This window comes from Lonchura striata, chromosome 16 (genome assembly GCF_050655825.1).
Source record: "Lonchura striata isolate lonStrDom1 chromosome 16, ASM5065582v1, whole genome shotgun sequence".
NCBI lineage: Eukaryota > Metazoa > Chordata > Aves > Passeriformes > Estrildidae > Lonchura > Lonchura striata.
Genome location: NC_140718.1, coordinates 3,675,300 through 3,696,879, shown reverse-complemented (window position 1 = coordinate 3,696,879; position 21,580 = coordinate 3,675,300). Strand labels below are relative to the sequence as shown.

The following is a 21,580-nucleotide window of genomic DNA, read 5'->3' as shown; positions in this document are numbered from 1 at the left end:
GGGCCAGCCGCTCCCAGCTCTCCTGCCTCCCACTTCAGCTGCCCAAGTGCTTCGGAACAGCCCTTTGGTCTCTAGGCCCTGCGGCAGCAGGATGGCATTTCACAAACTTGTGTTCCTCACAGAGAGAAAAAATGTGGAGCCTGACTGAAAGTCTTGTGGAGCTCCTGTGGGATGCAGATGAAGACATAGTTAGAATGACAGTCATGCTCCTCAACTTTATCATCTTGGACAAGGACATGCTGATACCCAGCCCCATCCCACTGCAGCTGGTTGAGGCGCTCCTGCCATTCCTTGACTACGTAAGGCTCACTGCCCCCAGCCACGGACACTGGCGGCTGCCCAAATACTTTGTGCCCTGTGGCTTTGCAGGCCTGCAACAAGCTGAGCCCCGTGCAGCCGATGCTGAGGTCTTTTTTTTTCCCTTCATACAGGACAATAGACAGGTGCAGCTGCTCTCCATACTGCTCTTCCGAACATTGGTGACTTTTGCAGAGGAAAATGAAAAAGAGGCTATGAAGACACATGTGCGCCAGAGCCTGCTGCCACTCTTCTTCCACTGCCATGATGAGAATCAGCGAGTGGCAGAGGTGAGGACTCGTGGGCTGCTGCTGCTCCCCTGGCAGGGGGCTGGGCTGCCTCCTGCCCTGGCGCCTGGCGGGCTGCAGCCTCCTCCAGGCTTTGGCACAGGGACACAGCTCTTGTGCCCTGGGCTCTGGGGCCATCTCCGTGTCTCTGCTGCTCTCCAGGCTTCTCAGGAAACGCTCCTTCGTGCGGCCGAGCTCTTGGAGAGGAGGGATCTTGAAAAACTGGTGAAGAGAAAGAAGCTGTGGAAGTTGGCAGAGTGGCTGGTAAGGAGGGCCGGGAAGCCGCAGCCCCAGCCCGGAGCAGCCCCTGAGCGCGGTGCTCGGTGTGCGGGCTGGCAGCTGTGGCCCTGCCCGCTGCTGCAGCCCGAGGCCCGCGGGCTCTGCTCCAGGCTCCTGCGGGCCCAGCCGGGTGCCGATGGAGCCGCGGCCCGGCGGGGCTGCGGGGCGGCCCCGCGGCTCCCCGGGCAGCAGCCGGCCCTCTGCCCCTGCAGAGCCCGGCGCCGGCGGCTGCTGGCCGCGCCTCAGGGCTGTGCGGGCAGGGGAGGCCGGGGCTGGCGCGGGGAGCGCCCGGCCCAGGGGCTGAGCCCGCGCCAACCCTTCCCTGCTGCCGCTCTCTGCAGCTGGCAGAGGACAGCAGCAGCGCGGCCGAGCACCTGCGCCGGGCCCTGCCCTACCTGCAGAGCCCACAGGAGCCCCTGCGAGAGGCGGCCGTCAGGTTCCTGGGTGAGCCGCGAGCCCGGGCTCCCTCCCCGCCCCGCCGCAGCTCGGCCCCAGCCCCGCCTGCTGCCCCGGCAGCGCCACCCGGGCCCGGCGCCTCTGGCAGCCGTGCCCTGGGGCGGCAGCGAGCGGCGAGGGCCCGGGCTGAGCCCTGCCGGGCCAGGAGGCCGTGTGGCCCCAGGGCTGGCAGCGCCGCTGGCAGGAGCTGTGCCGCTGGGCTGACAGGCTCTGTGTTCCCAGGGACGGCCGGGCGGCACCTCCGGGGGAGGAAGGAAGAGCTCCAGCTCATCTCTGAGGGTGAGTGAGGGCAACAGGCTGCCAGCGGGGGGTTTGTGGCGAGCACCTTCGGGCTGATCCGGCTGGTCCCTGCTCCCTGCTGGCCATGGCCAGAGCCGGCTGGGATGGCCCTGGCACGGGGGTCTACTCGGGTCCCAGATGCGGGAACTGACCCTGGCTCTGTCCTTCTCTCTTTCAGCCCTTGAAGGCATGGCAAATGACATCAGCGTCCCCGTCGGAAGCCTGGCAATTCAAACACTGTACATCCTCCAGGAAGCAGAGAGAGCTCCTTCTTCCATCTTCGGCAGCCTGCATGATCGGCTCCGCAGGGCATGGAGGAGACGGCCTCGTCTGTCAGGGCTCGGCTGGCTGTGCTGCTGGAGCTCTGCAGAGAGCTGATCCCAGGGGCTCTGTCTGCTAGGGCCACCCGAGCCAGCAGGAATGTTTCATTTCCTCAAGATTGTTCTTTCCTTCTTTTTGTTTTTCTTTAGCGTATAAATATAGGATGTGTTGCAATAGACAGACTCCCAGGATCTTTCTTTTGCTGCCCAGGCTCTGCAGGGCCTAGGGGAAGAGGGAGAAAAGGGTTCCTGGGCTCAGCAAGCTGCTCAGGCTTGCAGGGTTGCAGGGAAAATGGCCACAAGCCCCTTGGCCTTTGGTGGTTCTGCCGAAGCCTTTGTGCTGCCCACAGAGCAGATGGGCAGGGGCTGGAGCTGTGGGGATCTCTGTGAGAGCGGTGCCTGGAGATGGCCACAAGCCCTGTCCCAGGCAGGAAGTGCCATCCGTGTCCTCCTGCCCGTGTGTTGCTGGCTGGATTGCTGAGGACTCCCTGGTGCCTCTTGGTGGGGCTCCTCTGGAGCTCCTGTGGGGCTGCGGCGCTGCTGCCGGGCAGGTTGGCCAGGCTGAAAGGAGAGAAACCAGAAAGCCCCGTCAGCTGAAGGCTCCTGTCCCCTTGTCCCAGCCACCCGCGGTGCCCAGGCCATGCTGGCCGTGCCAGAGCTGTGCCCAGAGCTGCCCATCACTGCTGCCTTTGGGAGCAGAGCAGGAGGGCAGGACATGTGCCCAGCCTGCAGCCAGCCACAGCACCTCCAGCCCTCAGCAGCTGCCCAGAGCAGGACGCTCCTGTGCTCGCTGCCATCTCCCCAAAGCTCTGATCCCACCATCCCCAGCAGACAGGACCCACCTCACGCCATTCCCCGCTGGAAGAAAAGCTGGTCCCAAACGATGTCCTCAGCCTTCTCCAAGGGCACGGCCCATCCACGCCGCAGCTGCTCCCAAGCACTTCCTGATCCAGATTGGGCCCCACCTGGAACGCTTCCTCTAGAAAAACACACAACAAATTATTGAAAATACATTACAGAAAAAAGGGGAACAAGAAAAAAGGTCAAAGATCTTATCTCTGTCAGGGCCTTAAGGAAGGCCCAGCCATGTTGGAACTCAAAATGCCTCTCAGACATTTTTAGAGGTTCCAGGCCTTGGTCAGAAGCATTTTAGACCCTGGCAGGCAGCTGGAAACAACTGTGATTTTGAGTTTGAGCCATGGAATGAGTTACCCACTTCGGAGGTGGAACAAAGGGTTAGATAGTATAGTAAAAGTAGTTACAAAGTAGAGGGAAAAATTTTTTGGTATTGTACAGGGGAGGGTTTTAGCACCTGTACAGGGGGGTTTTACTTTGTACATGGGGGTCAGAAGTTCTAAGATGGAGGAAAGTGGGCTGATCCTGTTCTTCCTCCTTCTTCTTCCTTGCCTCCATGTTCTTGGTGATGCTGGCACTCACAGATTGGTTTAGAGTAGGAAAGCACTTTGTAATATAGGTAGTAGCTATTGGGGGAAAACTGTAAACTTGTAATACGTAATATATCATCTAAAAGATAGCAGCAGCCCTGGGTGGGGGGAGAGAAGAAGAAGATAGCAGACAGAGAGGGTGTCGGGGTGTGTGTGTGTCTCTGCCTGGGCCGCTGACCAAACAGCTGCAGCCCGAAAAGAAAATCTTTTAGATAACTTGCAATAAACTGCCTTGAGACCGAACAACAAGAGGCTGTGGAGTTTTTCTTCGGAAGCATGGGTTGGAGGAGAGACTTTACCACCACATGAGACCCCAGACCAAGCCCGGGGTTCTCACACAACCCCTGGCATTTCACCTGATTAATAACAAAATGAGCTCTCTAGTGAGGCACACAGCTGGTTAGCCAGTCCCGCCACCCAGGCAAAATGTGCATTTATCATCAAAAGCAGCCTCTGAAGTTCCTCAGTGCATCCCTAGCCCGTGTCTGAGCACATCACAGCTGGGTGGCAAAGATGGATTCCTACATTATTCCTCTGGAATTTGGCCTGGAGACACTGAACTGCTCCCCCAGAGCCACAGCAGGGCTCAGGCATCCCAGGGGTGTTTGTCCCCTCTGTGGTTGGGCTCAGCCCCTTCCTCCTCATCACCTCAGGGCAGCAGAAGGTGCCTTTAACCATGCTGGGAAGAAGCCAAATTCCCAAACCCAGGAATTAGCAGAAGAGCACCAAACACATCACATATAAATGCTGACTCCAGAGTGGTTTGGGACCCATCCTGGCTGAGGCATCAGCTGAGCCTCACCGGAGCATCTACTGCCACACCAGGTGATGCTCTGCAGCTCCTGTGGGCTCAGCTTGGTGCTGTCCCCTCTTATGACCTGATTTTCAGAGACCAAACCCATCCCGGTCAGTCCCCTCACACACCCCCTTAAAGCAGACAGGTGGGATAAGCAGAAATCAATTTTATTAAAGACAGCAGGGCTGCAAACTCTCCCCTCCAAGCAGCAAAACTCCTGCCTCAGCAGGGACAGCAGGAACATCCTCTCCAAACCACTCCAGATCCTCACCGCAGCACAGCTCCCACAGAACCTGAGTTTAGGCTGAAAAAGCCCTCTATGATGGAGTCCAGCACTGCCAAATCTGCCACTAAACCACTTCCCCAAGTGCCACATCTTTAAACCCATCCTGAACTCCCCACAGGGCAGCTACCGCACCAAAATTAGCTTTGTAGGATTACAGTATTCCCTTAAAAAAAAAAAAACTACAAAACACAGCGTGCCCATCTCAGCACGTCCTAGGACAGCTTCTGCAGGGCAGTTGAAATTTGGAAACATCAGCCTGAGCGGAAAACAGTTTGATTAGTTCATAGCCTGGGAAGCCAAGAGGAAATCTCCCAGCATTGTTCCACCCTGGGAAGAGCATCAGGACGTGTTGTTATTTACTCGGGGCTGGTTTCAGCACAGGGCTGGGGATTCCCATCCCAGGATCAAGGACATCCTCACACCAAAGTGTTCCCTTTGCTCCCCAAAGAGGGACTCCAAATTTGGGAGCTCCAGGATGGAGCCACAGCATCCACACGTGGTTGTGTCCTGCTGGGTGAAGGGGACAAACAGCTGAGGAAAAAAAACAAACACTGCCCTGGAAGGTAACTCCAGTGGAAAAACGGGGAGAGGGATTTGCTCTCACAGCACAGGAACACAGTTTGTGTGGGCACTGGAGGTTATTTATCCTTGAAGGTTTCAACCAAGTTAAAGACAGAAAGCACTCACTCCACGCGAACAATTCTCCAAATATTCCACATAGGAAAAACAAGGAGCAGAAATAGTAATTGTTTTCTCTTTCATTTCTCTCAGTGCACCTCTATGAAAAATCCTGAGAGGGAGAGAAATGTGATTGCCACACACAGGGTCTGGAGTCCCACCTCTGCTCCCACCATGGGGGTTTGTTTGTGTCGGGCTGGCTGCCCCAGCCCAGCCCCAGCCCGGGGCACGGTGGGTGCTGGGGGCTGTTGGCAGGGCCAGGAGCCCACTCCCATTTTGTACCCACCCCAGCCCATGCCCTCAGCCCTGCCAAAAGCAGCCTGGCAGCCGACTGAAGGATCAGCTGCATCCACCCCAGCAAAGAGGGAACCTTGGGCTCCTGGCCAGGCTGAGCAATGCCCAAATCTGGGAGCATCCCCCTGTGTATGGACATATCTGCAAAATCCCTGTGGAACCTGGCTCTAAAGGAGATGTAAGAATCAAAGTCCAACATCTTCAGCCTGCCAGAGACCAGGTGGAGAAAGAGGTTGTCACCCTTGATGTCATCCTCGCTGCCCCCAGCAGCAGCAGGGCCCGACCCTGCTCAGCTTCCGAGATCAGACGAGACCGGGCGCTCTCAGGGAGGTGTGCCATAGGCACCTGGCAGCCCCTCAGCAGCGCCCTTCAACCCACCACACCACCCTCTGGGCACAAGCACAGAACCCCACGGGGGCTCGACAAGCCCAACCAGGCCACCCCTGCCCACAAGGGGATCTAGAGACAGACCCGAGCCCACAACACACAGACTAGGCACAAAAAGCACACAAGGCACACCTACCCCCTCCGTCCTGCTCCTCGCCATGACTGCTCAAGGAAAACCAAGCACCACTGGCCTGTGACAAAAGTAGCCTGCAGCACAGCTGAGTAAGCCAACCTGTCAGCCCTGATTTTACCTTCTGTTATAAAACCTGGTAAAGTGGTGTCACTCTGAATGTGCAGGATGTAGTACGGATGAATCCGGGCTTGAATTGTGCACCACAATGCTCTCAGCAACTGAAACAAATGGCATTGTTGACTTCTTTCAGCAGTGGGTTATCCAGCCTCTTGTCTGTAACATAAGCAGAGTCAGTGACCAAATTCAAAGGCACCTCTGAAATGCCATAGCAATGGCTTTCAACTCAACCAATTGGGCTGCGCCGGACACGTGGCCTTCCAGCACTTGCCATCCTGACTCATCCTTCCAGGTCACAATGGCCTTTTCTGTTTTTCCAGAGCCGTCAGTGAAGACGGTGGGTCCCCGCACTGGTACTCGACTGTTTTTTGGTCGTAACTACAGACTGGTCATCTTTGCCAGTTGCAGCAATTTGTGACTGGGCAGATTATAAATAATTTGCCCTAGAAAATTTTGCAGCACGTTTTTCAAAGGGGCACTTAATAAAACACCATTCAAAGGTGTCCTGCCCCTCTGGAAGAATGATCCCTGCGGGATCAGCCACCATCAATTGCAAACACCAATAATGGAATTTGATTATCAAATTAATCAGCAAAGACACTATCTTTTTGAGCTGATGGGTAAAAAGACCCACTCTAAGATGTGCAAAGGATAAGGCCATTTGTCATTCCATTGGCCAATAACACCTGTGGGATGACTGTCTGGATAGATAATAAAAACAGTGATATCAATGGAAAGGTCTACTCAGTAAACCTGGTGAGTAGACAGAGACTGTTGAACCTCCTCCAGCGCTTGTCGTACTTCAGGAGTCAATTTATGAGGTGAACTCAGATCCGGGTCCCCCTTTAAAAGGTAGAACAGCAAGGACATCTGCGCTGTGGTCAGTCCCAGATAGGGATGTAACCAATTGATGACCCCAAGCAATCTCTAGGCATGAATGAGGGTCACAATACCTTTTGGAAATTGCACCTCCTGATGTTGAATGGTTTGCTCAAGAATCTTGACCCCCAAATACTTCCAAGGAGGTTGGCTCTGAACCTTCTCCGGAGCTACTTGTAGTCCATAAGAATGCAGGGCGGAGGACAACTGAGACTGAACCCTCAGCAGTTCCTCCTGAGTGGGTGCCGCCACCAGAATGTCATCCATGTAATGATAACAATATACGTCAGGGAACTGCTCACAGACTCCAGGCAAGGCCTGGGCCACACACTACTGACAAATGGTCGGACTGTTCCTGCAGCCCGATGGCAAAACCTTCCATTGATATCTCGGCACAGACTCAGCACTGTTGATGGGAGGCATGGTGAAAGCAAATTTTGCTCTGTCATCAGGATGCAAAGGGATCATAAAAAACAGTCCTTTAAATCAACAATCAAGATTTCCCAACCTGTGGGGAGCATGGTAGGCAAGGGCATCCCAGGCTGCAATGCCCCCATACTTTCCATAACCGTATTAACTTTTCAGAAATCCTGTAACAACCTCCATTTCCCTGACTTTTTCTTGTTTACAAAAACAGGAGAGCTCCAGGGACTGGTAGAAGGTTCAATGTGTCCCTGACGAAGCTGATCCCACCCCAAAGAGTGATGGGAGCTGCAGTAACATAGGGCCAAACCTTAGCTGTCTGCCCTTCCAGATTATTGATCAAAACAGCCTGCTGGCGCAAAAATGTCTGCGCTGTAGTCCCCAATCCTTCAATGGCCACTCCCACAGAGTCCAGAGGCCACTTAGGAGGCCACACAGAGGTGGAGACAACTGTCAGGTTGGCTCTAGTGTCGATCAAACCTTGCAGCTGGATCCAAGGCAGGCTGGCACCTGGTAAAATCATGGAGCACATCATCTGCGGATGGTTGGCAGAAATGATCGTGGACCAGAGGACTTGCAGCCGTCCTGTGGATCTGAAACCACCATCTCCATGCGTCCATTGGCCTGCCCTGGGAACACACAAGTAGAAAAGCACAAGTTGAGCAATGCGGGTCCCTGCCAGAATAATGACAGAGGGGGTGAAGTAGAAACCGTGGCAAAAATCTGGCCCATAAAATCGGAATCAATGATACCCAGGTGCACAAAGATTCCCAGAAGGGTAGCACTAGATCGTCCTACCAAAAATGCACTCAATCCATGGCCTAAAGGCCCAAATGCATTCAGAAGAACCCTGTGCACCTGACTAGAATCTAAGATGACTGCTGCTGCGGTGTGTACATCCACCCCGGCAGAGCCACGGGTGCTTGCGCTGAGTTGACTGAGACACCCTGCGCTGGTGCTGTGCTCTGGGGGATCACTTGTTTCAGCGTGCAGTTCCCCTGTGCGCTCTTTCCCCCATTTCCTGAGCCTGACAAATGCTTACCATTGGCATGGTAAGTAGACTTGCAGTCTTTAGCAAGATGACCTGGCCTCTCACACCTGGAGCACAGGAAATTAGAGTCTGGCCCTTTCCGGACTTTCATCCCCTGCACCTGCTTGCCCTTCTTCTTCCCCTTTTTGCGATGGCCAGCCCCTGAGGACGGTAGGCCTGCTTTCAAGGATGCTGCCAGAACAGACATTTTATGGTCCACTGTAGCAACCTTGGAACAAGCTTTGACCATGTCTGTGAACGATGGATCGCCTGGCAACACATTTATAATTTTCCTACAATCTTCATTTGCATTGTCCCTTGCCAAAGTTTTGCACAAAACCTGCCTCAAATTCTCATCCTTGATTTGCTTTTCTAAAGCAGCTGCAAGCCTTTAAACAAATGGCAAGAACAATTCTTTGGCTCCCTGTGTTCTCTTTACATACCGTTGCCTGGGAGCGGCTGTCTCCATGGTTTTCATCAATGCCGCAAAGCCCACCTTCTGGGCCTGCTCAAGTACGATGGGGTGCCAAGTAGCCTGAAGATCAGGATTGGCAAAGGCATTCTGTCCCATGAGCACACCCACCCCCACACAGCATCTAGGGTCTGTCAAAGGTAGTGTGCATTTTCAGCTGCAGCCCTGTCGGCCATCCTCCTCCAGTTGTTCATAAAAACATCAAGCTGCACAGGTTGGAAAAACACAGAGGCCAGATGTTTGATATCCTAGGGATCAAGCAGGTCAGTGTTTATCACTCTGAGGACCTGCATCAGTGGAGCAGAACCCAGCACATATTTTGCCACTTTGTCCTGCAAATCCTGCACAACCTTCCCAGGTAAAACATCGTACTTGTCCTGTTGTCCCAAATTTGGGACAGCTCTTTGCACAGGAAAGACTTGAAGCTTACATTGCACTGAAGCATCGTCACACCCATCCTCTCGTGCTCCCTCTGGAGAGCGCAGAGGAATCAACTGACTGCTAGGTATGGTCTCTGTCTCCTTGAGCAGTGGGTTCAGAACCGCACCACCAGGTTTTCCCACCTGCTCTAAAAAATCCCAGTCACAAGCCTCCAAAGCCCCTTCCTGACTGCATCCCAAAAGCGATGGTGATTTATCGGTGGCACAAACACCTTACAGGCAGGGAGCATCTACAGATCTCTCTGAGATGCCCGCTGCCCCCGTTGGTGTCGGCGTTCCGACACACGGTCACGGCCCTGTGGCAGAACTGAGCCGATCAAAGCATCGCTGTCACTACCTGCCTCCTGTGACAGGGGCGTAGCACAGCCTGCAATCCACGGGCGAGGGTGGGTTGGTGGGAGACACCGAGGCTGGGGAAGCGGCTACCGACCTCGAAACAGACGAACCAGCCATGGCCCCCGAGCCAACAGCCCCCGGCATGGAGGGGCCAGCACCGGTGATGGGGCGGGGACTGGAGCCGTGACTGGTGGCTCGGCGGATCCTTCCATCGCAGGCGGCGACATGAAGGGATCAGCTGGAGCTTGTGACACCGTGGATGTGACAGGCACAGAAGCTGCAGTCATCGGAGACAGAAACGGCGCTGGCTGCCGGCACGCAGCAGGCATCACGAGCACCGGAGCCACAGCGGGCGGGGCAGGAGGCAGGAGTGTCGCTGCTGCTGAAGCAGCAGGCACGGCCAGAGGCAGAGGTGCAGCTGCTGAGACAACAGAGGGTGGGAGCCAGAGGTGCCGCTGGAGATGCCGAAGCACGTGACATCACACTGACATCTTTGTTTTGTCACATTAACCTTGTGAGGTCACACAGCTGTCTATGATGTCACACGGACATCTTTGTGATGTCACAAAGCGCTCTGTGATGTCACACAGCATTCTGTGACATCACACTGAATTCTCTGTGATGTCACAGAGTTCTATCTGATCTCACACAGACATCTCTGTGATGTCACTCCGACACCTCTGTGATGTAACACTGAGAATGCTGTAATGTCGCACCGACCCTGTGAGGTCCCAAAGCTTTTTGTGATGTCACAAATACACCTCTGTGATGTCACAGTGACATCACTGTGAGGTCACACAGCTTTTTGAAATGCCACAGTGACATCTCTGTGACGTCACACATCTCTCTATGATATCACATAGGCATCTCTGGGATGTCACACAGCTCTCTGGGATGTCACACTGAAAATTCTGTGACAGCATTCAGCTTCTTGTGATGTCACATTTACATCTCTGTGATGTTGCACTAATATCTGTGATGTCACACTATTCTCTTTGATGTCATACTGACTTCTTCGTGATTTCACACATCCTCCTCTGATGTCACAATGACATTTCTATGATGCCACACTGACACATCATTGACGTCACACAGCTCACAGTAATATCACATGGACATCTCTGTGATGTCACACAGCTCTTCGTGATGTCACACTGACATTTCTGTGAGGTCACAGTGCTTTTAGTGATGTCACACAAATATCTCTGTGGCGTCACACTGATATCTCTGTGATGTCACACTGACCTTATGAGATCACACAGCTGTCTATGATGTTACATGGACAACTTTGTGATGTCACACATCCTCCTCTGATGTCACAATGACATGTGTATGATGTCACACTAACACCTCTGTGACAAGACACAGCTCTCTGTGATGTCACAGCGACATCTCTGTGATGTCACACAGCTCTCTACGAGGTCACACTGACTACTGTGTGATGTCACAAAGCTCTATCTGATCTCACAAGGACATCTCTATGATGTCACAATGACACCTCTGTGATGTCACACTTAGAAGGCTGTGATGTCACACAGGCCCAGTGAGATCACAAAGATTTATGTGATGTCACAAAGACATCTATGTGATGCCACAAATACACCTCTGTGATGCCACAGTGACCCTGTGAGGTCACACAGCTTTTTCAGATGCCAAACTAACATCTCTGAGATGTCACACAGCTCTCTGAGATGTCACATGGACATCCCTGTGATGTTGCACTAATATCTCTGATGTCACACAGCTCTCTGTAGAGCCACACGGATGTCTCTGTGACATCACAAACCTCTTGTGATGTCACACTCACATCTTTGTAATTTCACACAACTTCCTGTGATATCACAGAGATATCTCTGTGATGTTACAATGACATCTCTATGTTGACACATTGACTCCTCTGTGATGTCACACTTAGATGGCTGAGATGTCGCACGGACCCTCTGAGGTCACAAACCTTTTTGTGATGTCAAAAAGACATCTATGTGATGTCACTCTAATATCTCTGTGATGTCATAGTGACCCTGTGAGGTCACATAGCTTTTTGTGATGCCACAGGGACATCTCTTTGATATCACACTGACATCTCTGTGATGTCACATTGACATTGTGAGGACAAACAGCTCTCTGTGATGTCACACGGACATCTTTGTGATGTCACACCACCTCCTCTGAAATCACAATGACATCTCTGTGATGTCACAGTGACCCTGTGAGGTCACATATTTTTTGAGATGCCACACTGACATCTCTGTGACGTCACAGAGCTCTCTGAGATGTCACATGGACATCCCTCTGATGTTGCACCAATATGTGTGATGTCACACAGCTCTCTGTGATGCCACACTGACACATCTGTGACATCACACAGCTCACAGTGATATCACAGGTACATCTCTGTGATGTCACACAGCTTATTGTGATGTCGCACTGACATTTCTGGGAGGTCACAGAACTTCCTGGGATGTCACAGAGATATCTCTGTGACGTCACACTGACATCTCTGTGATGTCACATTGACCTTGTGAGGACACACAGCTGTCTATGATGTCACCCAGACATCTTTGTGATGTCACACAACCTCCTCTGTCATCCCAATGACATCTCTATGATGTCACACTGACACCTCTGTGACGTCACACTCAGATGGCTGTGATGTCGCACAGACCCTGTGGGGTCACAAATCTTTTTGTGATGTCACAAAGACATCTATGTGATGTCACTCTGACATCTCTGTGACGTCACAGTGACCCTGTGAGGTCACACATCTTTTTCAGATGCCACACTGACATCTCTGTGACGTCACACAGCTCTCGAGATGTCACATGGACATCCCTGTGATGTTGCACCAATATCTGTGATGTCACACAGCTCTCTGTGATATCACACTGACTTCTCTGTGAGGTCACACTGACAGCTCCATAATGTCATACAGCTCTCTGTGATATCACATGGACATCCCTGTGATGTTACACTGCTCTCTCAGATGTCACACTGACTTCTCTGTGACGTCACAAAACCTCCTCCTCTGATGTCACAATGACATCTCTATGATGTCACACTGACGCCTCCAAACTGTCACACAGCTCTCTGTGATATCACCCTGACTTCTCTGTGAGGTCACACTGACACCTCCAGAACGTCACACAGCTCTCTGTGATATCACATGGACATCCCTGTGATGTTACACAGCTCTCTCAGATGTCACACTGACTTCTCTGTGAAGTTGTGGTGGTGTGTTTTCGGTTCCTATTTGGTTATATTTGTTATATTTGCTCAGTTATATTTGTTATTGGTACGTTTTGTAATGTTATTTGGTTCATCCCGGTTCCCCCCCACATTGTAATGGTTCTTTCCCTAGTTTTCCTGCCTTGTCCTCCCTTCCCGCCTTTCCAGTATCTGTCCATCACCCTGGAAGGGGCAAGGTCTTTTCCCTTTACCCCTCCCAGGTGCCTTGTCTATCACTTGGTGTTCCTTGCCCCCCATCTAGAAGCTTCTACTCAGGGCACCGAGTGATTGAACGAGGACCTGGGACCCCTCCCCTACCTTTCCCCGATTGGTGGTCCCCCTCTCCTGGCACACCCCTAGCCCCTCCCTGCTAGCCCCTGATTGGAGGTTGTTTTCCCTTCCCCTGCCCTATAAAATCCCATGCCAAGTTCAGTTCTGTGCCAGCTCCGGCTAGCACCACCTTCCGTGTTGTCATGTTGTGGATTTGCTTTGGTTTGCTGTTCTGCCCCGTTGGGCTAATAAATACCAGAGCTTGCTCCCTGAGCTGGACCTTCTGTGTCTTTTTCCTGGACTCCTGCAACTGTCCGCGCTCGTGGAACCCACGAAGGCCCTGGCCAAAGCTGCCTTGCAGTCCAGCGGCCAGAGCCTTAGCCTGCCCGCCTCGTGTTCTGCTGCGGCTAGCTAGGGCTGCCTAGGGAAGATCGGTCAGAGTCTTCCGGAGCGAGGCAGCGGCATGAAGTCACACAACCTCCTCCTCTGATGTCACAATGACAACTCTATGATGTCACACTGACGCCTCCATAACGTCACACAGCTCCCTGTGATATCACAGGGACGTCTCTGGGATGTCACACAGCTCTCTGTGATGTCACACTGTAATCTCTGTGACAGCACTCAGCTTCTTGGAATGTCACACTTACGTCTTTTTGATGTCAGCATGACACCTCTGTGATATCACACAATTTCCTGTGATTTCACAGAGATATCTCTGTGACGTCACACTGACATCTCTGTTTTGTCTCATTGACCTTGTGAGGTCACACAGATGTCTATGATGTCACTCGGACATCTCTGTGATGTCACACATCCTCCTCTGACGTCACAATGACATCTCTATGATGCCACACTGACACATCTGTGACATCACACAGATCACAGTGATATCATATGGACATCTCTGTGATGTCACACAGCTTATCGTGATGTCGCACTGACATTTCTGTGAGGTCACAGGGCTTTTAGTGATGTCACACAGACATCTTTGTGATGTCACTGAACTTCCTGTGATGTCAAAGAGATATCTCTGTGATGTCACACTGACATCTCTGTGATGTCCCATTGACCTTGTGAGGTCACACAGCTGTCTGTGATGTCACTCAGACATCTCTGTGATGTCACTCGGACACCTCTGTGACGTCACAGTTACCCTTTGAGGTCACACAGCTCTTTCTGATATGACAGAGACATCTCTGTGACGTCACACTGACGTCTCTGTTTTGTCTCATTGACCTTGTGAGGTCACACAGCTGTCTATGATGTCACTCGGACATCTCTGTGATGTCAGACATCCTTCTCTGACGTCACAATGACATCTCTATGATGTCACACAGAGCTCACTGTGACATCACACTTATATGGCTGTGGTGTAGCAGAGACCCTGTGGGGTCACAAAGCTTTTGGTGATGTCACAAAGACATCTCTGTGATGTCACACAGCTCTATGTGATGCCATACTGACAGCACTGTGATGTCACACAGTTCTCTTTGATGTCACACTGACTCTTCTGTGATTGCACAGATCCTCCTTTGATGTTACAATGACATCTCTCTGATGCCACACTGACACATCTGTGACGTCACACAGCTCACAGTGATATCTCATGGACATCTCTGTGATGTCACACAGCTCTTCGTGATGTCGCATTGACATTTCTGTGAGGTCACAAGGCTTTTAGTGATGTCACACAGACATCTCTGTGATGTCACAGAACTTCCTGTGATATCACAGAGATATCTCTGTGACGTCACACAGCTCTCTGTGATGTGTTTGACATCACAGAGAGCTGTGTGACCTCACAAGGTCAATGTGACATTACAGAGATGTCAGTGTGTCATCACAGAGATATCTTTGTGACATCACAGGAGGTTGTATGACATCACAGAGGTGTCTGTGTGACTTCACAGAGAGCTGTTTGATCTCACAGAGATGTCACTGTGACATCACAAAAAGCTTTGTGACCTCACAGTGTCACTATGACATCACAGAGGTGTTAGAGTGATGTGGAGCGTTTTGTGGATGAATGGCTTCGTGAAAAAGGACATGACTACGTGCAGTTAGTGAAGCAGTAGCTGAAAATTGCATACTGCAGCTATAGCAAATGTAGCAATAATATCTTATGTCCTTGGGTAAGCTGGTTCCCAACAGTGGAATGGTCAGCAAAAAGATAAATGTAAGGGAAAACAAAGCAAGCTTAGAAAGCTCCAAAGGCGGGGTTGACCTGTTTTTAATATACCAATGATGAGCCTAAGTTTTGCAATATGCATGAGCTTCATTATAACGGGTATAACTGTACATGCGTGCTTGGAATAAACTGAGACTTGTTGACATTATAGAATGGACTTGTCTCCCGTCATTTTTCCACAAAAATGGTGACCCGATCGACGTGATAGGCACCATGGTGGATGACGAAAAAGGGTTCGGGTCCTGATGCAGCCAGGACGGCAAAAGTGCTGAATTGAAATAGAGTGCACCGTGCCCCAGGTGACTGCACAGGCAAGCCTGGCCGATACGTGCTGACGACGACCTCGGAGGGCTGCAACAGCACTGGCAATATAGGTATGGAGAGGCAAGCAGCATATGATTTATTTACTGCATTCTTGCAGAGAAGGCAGATTAAAGGCATTGATTTGCAGAAAGATCTGCCAGGGTTATTAACATATGGGTATTCTAAGGGGTTCTTTGTAAATCCTCATACAGTACATGAGTTGTCTGAGTGGCGTAAGTTTGGGGATAAACTGTGGAAGGAAGTTTTAGATGATGATAAGACAGCTAAAAAGTTGGGAAAGTGGTGGAAGCTAGTTCACAATGAGTTATTACAACATCAGGCAGAAAAGAAAGCTGCCAGGTGTCAGTAGCAACCCAGGGAAGTCTTTACGGCAGCCATATGAGATGTTTCCGATGTGGAGGGACAGGACACGTTCGGCGAGAATGCTCTGCTGCTGGAGTATGGTGTCCTAAGTGCAAATCGGATACTCATAACATTGCTGCCTGTAAGAGGAGACCGGGAAACGCCCGAAACAGCGCGAACAAGAGCAGCCGCGCTCCGACACAAATAGCTGCTCCAGCTTGTCCAACAGGACACCTTGCGTCCAGCCACAAGAGAGAGCCTCAGGATGGACTTGGCAGCTGCAGTAGAAGTGACTTTAATGACGCCACAGCCGCAGAAGATCCCCACTGGAGTTAATGGACCTATTATAATCAAGGGCAGGACAATGGGAGCTTTGTTATTGGGAAGATCATCGGCCTCTATGCTTGGATTGTTTGTGCTGCCTGGTGTCATTGATGCAGACTATACTGGTGAAATTATGATTATGGTTCATACTCCATTTCCTCCTATTCGGATTAATAAAGGACAAAGGATTGCTCAATTAGTTCCTCTGGAGCAAGTTACTAAAGCTGTATTCTCACGGAAGAGCCGTGGGGGAGATGGATTTGGATCTACAGGAGGCCTGACTCTATTAACTTTGGATCTGAATGACAGGCCAAGAAAAGAGGTTTTGTTGGAGTATAAGGGACAAAAATGCATGCTTACAGGTTTGCTGGATACGGGGGCGGATTCAAGTATTATTGCACCACAGTGTGGACCTGCACATTGGCCCTTACAGCCAGCTGCTACAGCAGTAACAGGAGTTGGAGGTTTAACTCTTGCAAGTCGCTCGCCACCTCTTACTGTCTCAATAGATGGTAAAGTCATAAAGGCAATATTTTCTTTTGTTCAATTGCCACCTACGATGCAATGCCTAATTGGGCGAGACATTTTGGCTCAGCTAGGGGTTGTCCTGACAAATGAGCACCCTTTGGGATAATAGCCATTGCTTGGACTTTCCCAATTCCCATAATTTGGAAAAGTGATGAGCCTATATGGGTAAAGCAATGGCCTTTGAAAAGGGAAAGTCTGCAACATGCTCATGCCTTGGTCACTGAACAATATCAACAAGGGCATCTGAACGTGTCTACAAGTCCTTGGAATACCCCTATCTTTGTGATAAAGAAAAAGTCAGGGAATTATCGCTTGCCACATGACTTGCGGGAGGTTAATAAACAGATGGAGCCAATGGGTGCACTACAGCCAGGTCTGCCTAATCCAGCAATGTTACCTGAAGGATGGCCTCTATTGATAATAGATCTCAAAGATTGCCTTTTTACAATAGCTTTGCATGACAGGGATACAAAGCGCTTTGCATTTACCTTGCCAGCTCTGAACAGAGAAGGTCCAGATCAACAATTTGAATGGACGGTTTTGCCTCAGGGTATGCGTAACAGCCCTACTTTGTGTCAACTTTACGTAGATTCTGCATTACAACCATTGAGGCAACAGTGGCCACAAGCTATTATTTATCACTATATGGATGGTATTTTGATTGCTCAACCTAAGTCATCTACGAGTCAACAGGTTAAGCATGTACAAAATTTGCTGGGACGTTTTAAGCTTGTTGTGGCCCCAGAGAAAATACAGTTAACTCCTCCTTGGAAATACTTGGGATGGACATTGTCTCAAAGCTTGGTAACACCTCACAAATTAGAACTGAAAATACAGATTGTTACTTTAAATGATGCTCAGAAATTACTAGGTGGTTTACAATGGCTTAAACCTATAGTGGGCCTTCCAAATGAACTGTTAGATTCTCTTAGACCCTTATTGAAGGGCACAGACCCAACAGCACCAGTGACCCTTAATCCTCAGCAGAAAAGAACTCTTCAGCAAATTACAGACTGTGTGGTTCAGGGTCGTGTACATCAGCGAATACTGGGAATCCCGCTTAATCTCACTATATGGTGTGGTGAAAAACACTTGCTGGGGGCTTTAACCCAGCTAGAAACAAAAACGGGGGAGATCAGGGTGTTAGAATGGCTAAACACCCCTCCACTTCAGCAAACAAAGACTTTAATTCAAAAAATTGAACTGTTAGCAGCTTTGGTAAAATGGGGTCGTGAGAGAATTTTGCAGGTTGATGGACAAGAGCCTGAACTAATACAGCTTCCTATGAAAAAGGACTCTTTACAATGGTATTTGGTCAATAGTGAAGAACTGCAGGAAGCTCTGCTAGGAGTAGGAGGTGCTGTCATAACTGAAAGTATTAAAAATCCTCCATTACAGTGGATTGGAAAATTGAGTTGGATGGTTCGGCCACAGCGAGAAAAGGAGCCGATTCCTGGTGCAATAACGGCATACACAGATGCAGGGAAGAGGTCAAGAAGAGCGGCAATTACATGGCAGGAGCAGGGAGTCTGGAATCATGAAATTCTTACTGCAAATGACTCAGATACCCTTCAGACTCTGGAGTTAGCAGCTGTGGTATGGGCTCTAACAGTCCTGAAGGGGCCTTTGAATATTGTTACAGACTCCTTGTATGTAGTTGGTGTTGTGGAAAGAATAGAGGATGCTGCTATCAAGGAAGTACGAAATCAGAGACTATTTGAACTGTTCATACAACTTCAAAAAGCAGTAAAAATCCGAGAACATCCTTATGCTATCATCCATATAAGAAGTCACAAATGGGAAATTGGCTTAGGAGAGGGTAATTCTCGGGCAGATAAGCTCGTCACAGTGACTCAAACTTCTCCTTTGTCAGGGCAAATGCTTGCTAGGGAGGCACATTCTATGTTTCATCAGAATGCAAAAGGGTTATTACAACGGGAGATTGGAATATCCCATGCAGATGCTACTACTACAGTGAGAGCTTGTCTTACCTGTAGTCATCATAATGGGGGTCATGGCATGGGATGGGGAGTTAACCCACGAGGTCTTTCATCTAATGAACTCTGGCAGATGGATGTTACTCATGTAAATAGCTTTGGTCGCTTGAAATATGTTCATGATACTATAGATACATATAGTAAATACATCTGGGCAACAGCTCAAGCTGGAGAAAAAGCATTACATGTTATAAGGCATTTATGTAGTTGCTTTGCAGTAATGGGAGTGCCAAAGCAGATCTAGACAGACAATGGTCCTGCATACATTGGTGGCAGGGTGAATAGATTTTTAATATCATGGGGAATTAAGCACATTACAGGAATAGCACATTCTCCCACTGGACAAGCAATTGTAGAAAGGGCAAAAGGAACTTTGAAGAGATACCTGGAAAAATATAGAGAGACTGGAGATGTTCAGGAAAGATTAATGAAGGTGCTCTTTGTTCTTAATCATTTGTGTATATTTGGGGATTCAGAGGCACCACCTGCAATGATACATTATGGACAAAAAGAAATGAGCAAAAAGGGCAAAGAAGTATGGGTCAGGTATAGGGACCCTAAAACAGATATTTGGCAGAACCCAGCAAAGGTCCTATATTGGGGAAGGGGATATCTTTGTGTTTCTACCCCTACAGGTTCACTCTGGGTGCCGGCGAAATGGACTAAACCAGCTCTGGATGAGTCGTCTCTTAGCCTGCCTGACAGATCAGGACCAGAGGAGAATTGAAGAGAAGCTGATTCGCACAGTGGGACCTATTCTTCAAGAGATAAGAGGACTTTCCCCAGTGATTGATCAGCTTTTGCCTTCAGAGTTAACTTTTACGGCAATTGTTACAGCTATTGAGGCTTTACAGACTGTTCATATTCCAGGACCAAAGAATCCTGAGTGTCTTAGTTGTGGGAATTTTAATTGTAACAGTTGGATTGCTTTTGTTTGTGGGGGTTGTGGGAAAACATACTGGGAAGATCAAATATTTTTAAAACGACATTTTTGGTGTAAACATTGTGACTTTCGAAAACGAGGAGATTCTTGGCAGAGAGATTTAATACAAGACACAGGCTTAGGAGTTGCTATAGCTTTACAGTTATTTGAAGCACCAGAACAAAAGATATTAGCTTTTTATAGGTGGGAAGCAGAACACGCTTGTGATAGATTAATTAAGCAAGCAAATTCAAAAGTTTTATCAACAAGGTGTCAAAAGCAAGTGAAGGTATCTATAAGATCTTATTTAGGAAAACCAGTAGTAGGAAATCCAGACATAGAATTAGATAAGCTTATTAAATATGTGCAGACATTAAAATTAAAATTCAAGCAGAAGAAATCATGAGGACAATAAGATGGATAATCTATCTTGTTCTTTCGACTAATCTTTGTCGTGATTGGATCCCTCACAGCTGGCTTCAGAGCATACTCAGCTTGGCTCTTCCAAATTCCAGGGGCTCCAGGCTGCTCAGCAGGATCTGCACCTCCACAGTTACGTGGAACTGCACCTTCAGTACAGGCACCTTTCCAGCCTGATCTGCCCTCATTCCTCTGTGTGTGTGCACAGAACACGGCGTGGAAGAGAACAGCAGCAGGGGCCTGTGTGTCCCAGGGCCTGGGATTTGCGTTGCTTCAGCTCCACAGAGATGCAGGTAAATGGGAGAAACCAAACTGTTTATTAATGGAAGGGAAAGGGAAGGGATGAGATGGGGGCAAAAAGAGGGGATGGGCAGGGTCTGAGGGCTGCAGGGAGGGAGCTGTCAACACGAAGAGGGAAGGCAGCAGCTATGGGAGCTGGAAGCAGGCACAGCTGTGGCCAGCATCAGGTGTGCCTGGAGCTCTGGTGACACGGAGTCCTGGTGCTCTCTTCACTGTCTCCTGGTACTCTGCTTGGGACCCTGGTTCTCTGGATCCAGCAGATGACCTTAGTTCTGCACATCTTTGTCCAAAAATAGCCTGAATTTCCAGGAGAGTGGAGGATGGGCTGTCGTCTTCGCTCATGGCTTCAAGGGCTGGAAGACAGATAAACTAGCACAGTCAGAGCCCAGAGGGCCACCCGGCGATTCTTCTGCTAAGGCCATCTCTCCCAGCTCTTGCCGTGCCTAACAGAGATGAGGATGCAAGGGGATCAGCCGCAAGGCGATGGTCACAAATCTCCCTCTGGCGTCCCTGAAATCTCTCTGTGCCCTGCCCACACCAGCCCTGGTCCACACAAGGAGCGCAGCTGGCCGCAGCCGGGACAGGGATTGCAGCTCCCTGGGCGGCATTGCAGCTCCCCCGGCAGCCCCTGCTGACAGCCGCTGCCCCGACTCACCCTGAGTGAGAAGGTGAAGCTCTGCTGGCTGTCCCCTGAGGTGCCGCCCGGCCGTCCCTGGGAACACAGAGCCTGTCAGCCCAGCGGCACAGCTCCTGCCAGCGGCGCTGCCAGCCCTGGGGCCACACGGCCTCCTGGCCCGGCAGGGCTCAGCCCGGGCCCTCGCCGCTCGCTGCCGCCCCAGGGCACGGCTGCCAGAGGCGCCGGGCCCGGGTGGCGCTGCCGGGGCAGCAGGCGGGGCTGGGGCCGAGCTGCGGCGGGGCGGGGAGGGAGCCCGGGCTCGCGGCTCACCCAGGAACCTGACGGCCGCCTCTCGCAGGGGCTCCTGTGGGCTCTGCAGGTAGGGCAGGGCCCGGCGCAGGTGCTCGGCCGCGCTGCTGCTGTCCTCTGCCAGCTGCAGAGAGCGGCAGCAGGGAAGGGTTGGCGCGGGCTCAGCCCCTGGGCCGGG

General features: G+C 50.8%; 1 long non-coding RNA gene and 1 pseudogene across 1 annotated transcript; one reads left to right on the top strand and one right to left on the bottom strand.

Annotated features, from left to right (window-relative positions):
- The first annotated feature begins 1,023 nt into the window (after positions 1-1,023).
- Positions 1,024-2,097, top strand: LOC146765931 (uncharacterized). The gene is made up of 2 exons (XR_014958724.1): positions 1,024-1,598; positions 1,777-2,097. It is a non-coding gene; the product is annotated as an uncharacterized LOC146765931 (long non-coding RNA).
- A 3,276-nt stretch (positions 2,098-5,373) lies between these two features.
- On the bottom strand, positions 5,374-10,204 carry LOC146765930 (endogenous retrovirus group K member 8 Gag polyprotein-like; annotated as a pseudogene).
- Positions 10,205-21,580: the final 11,376 nt, after the last annotated feature.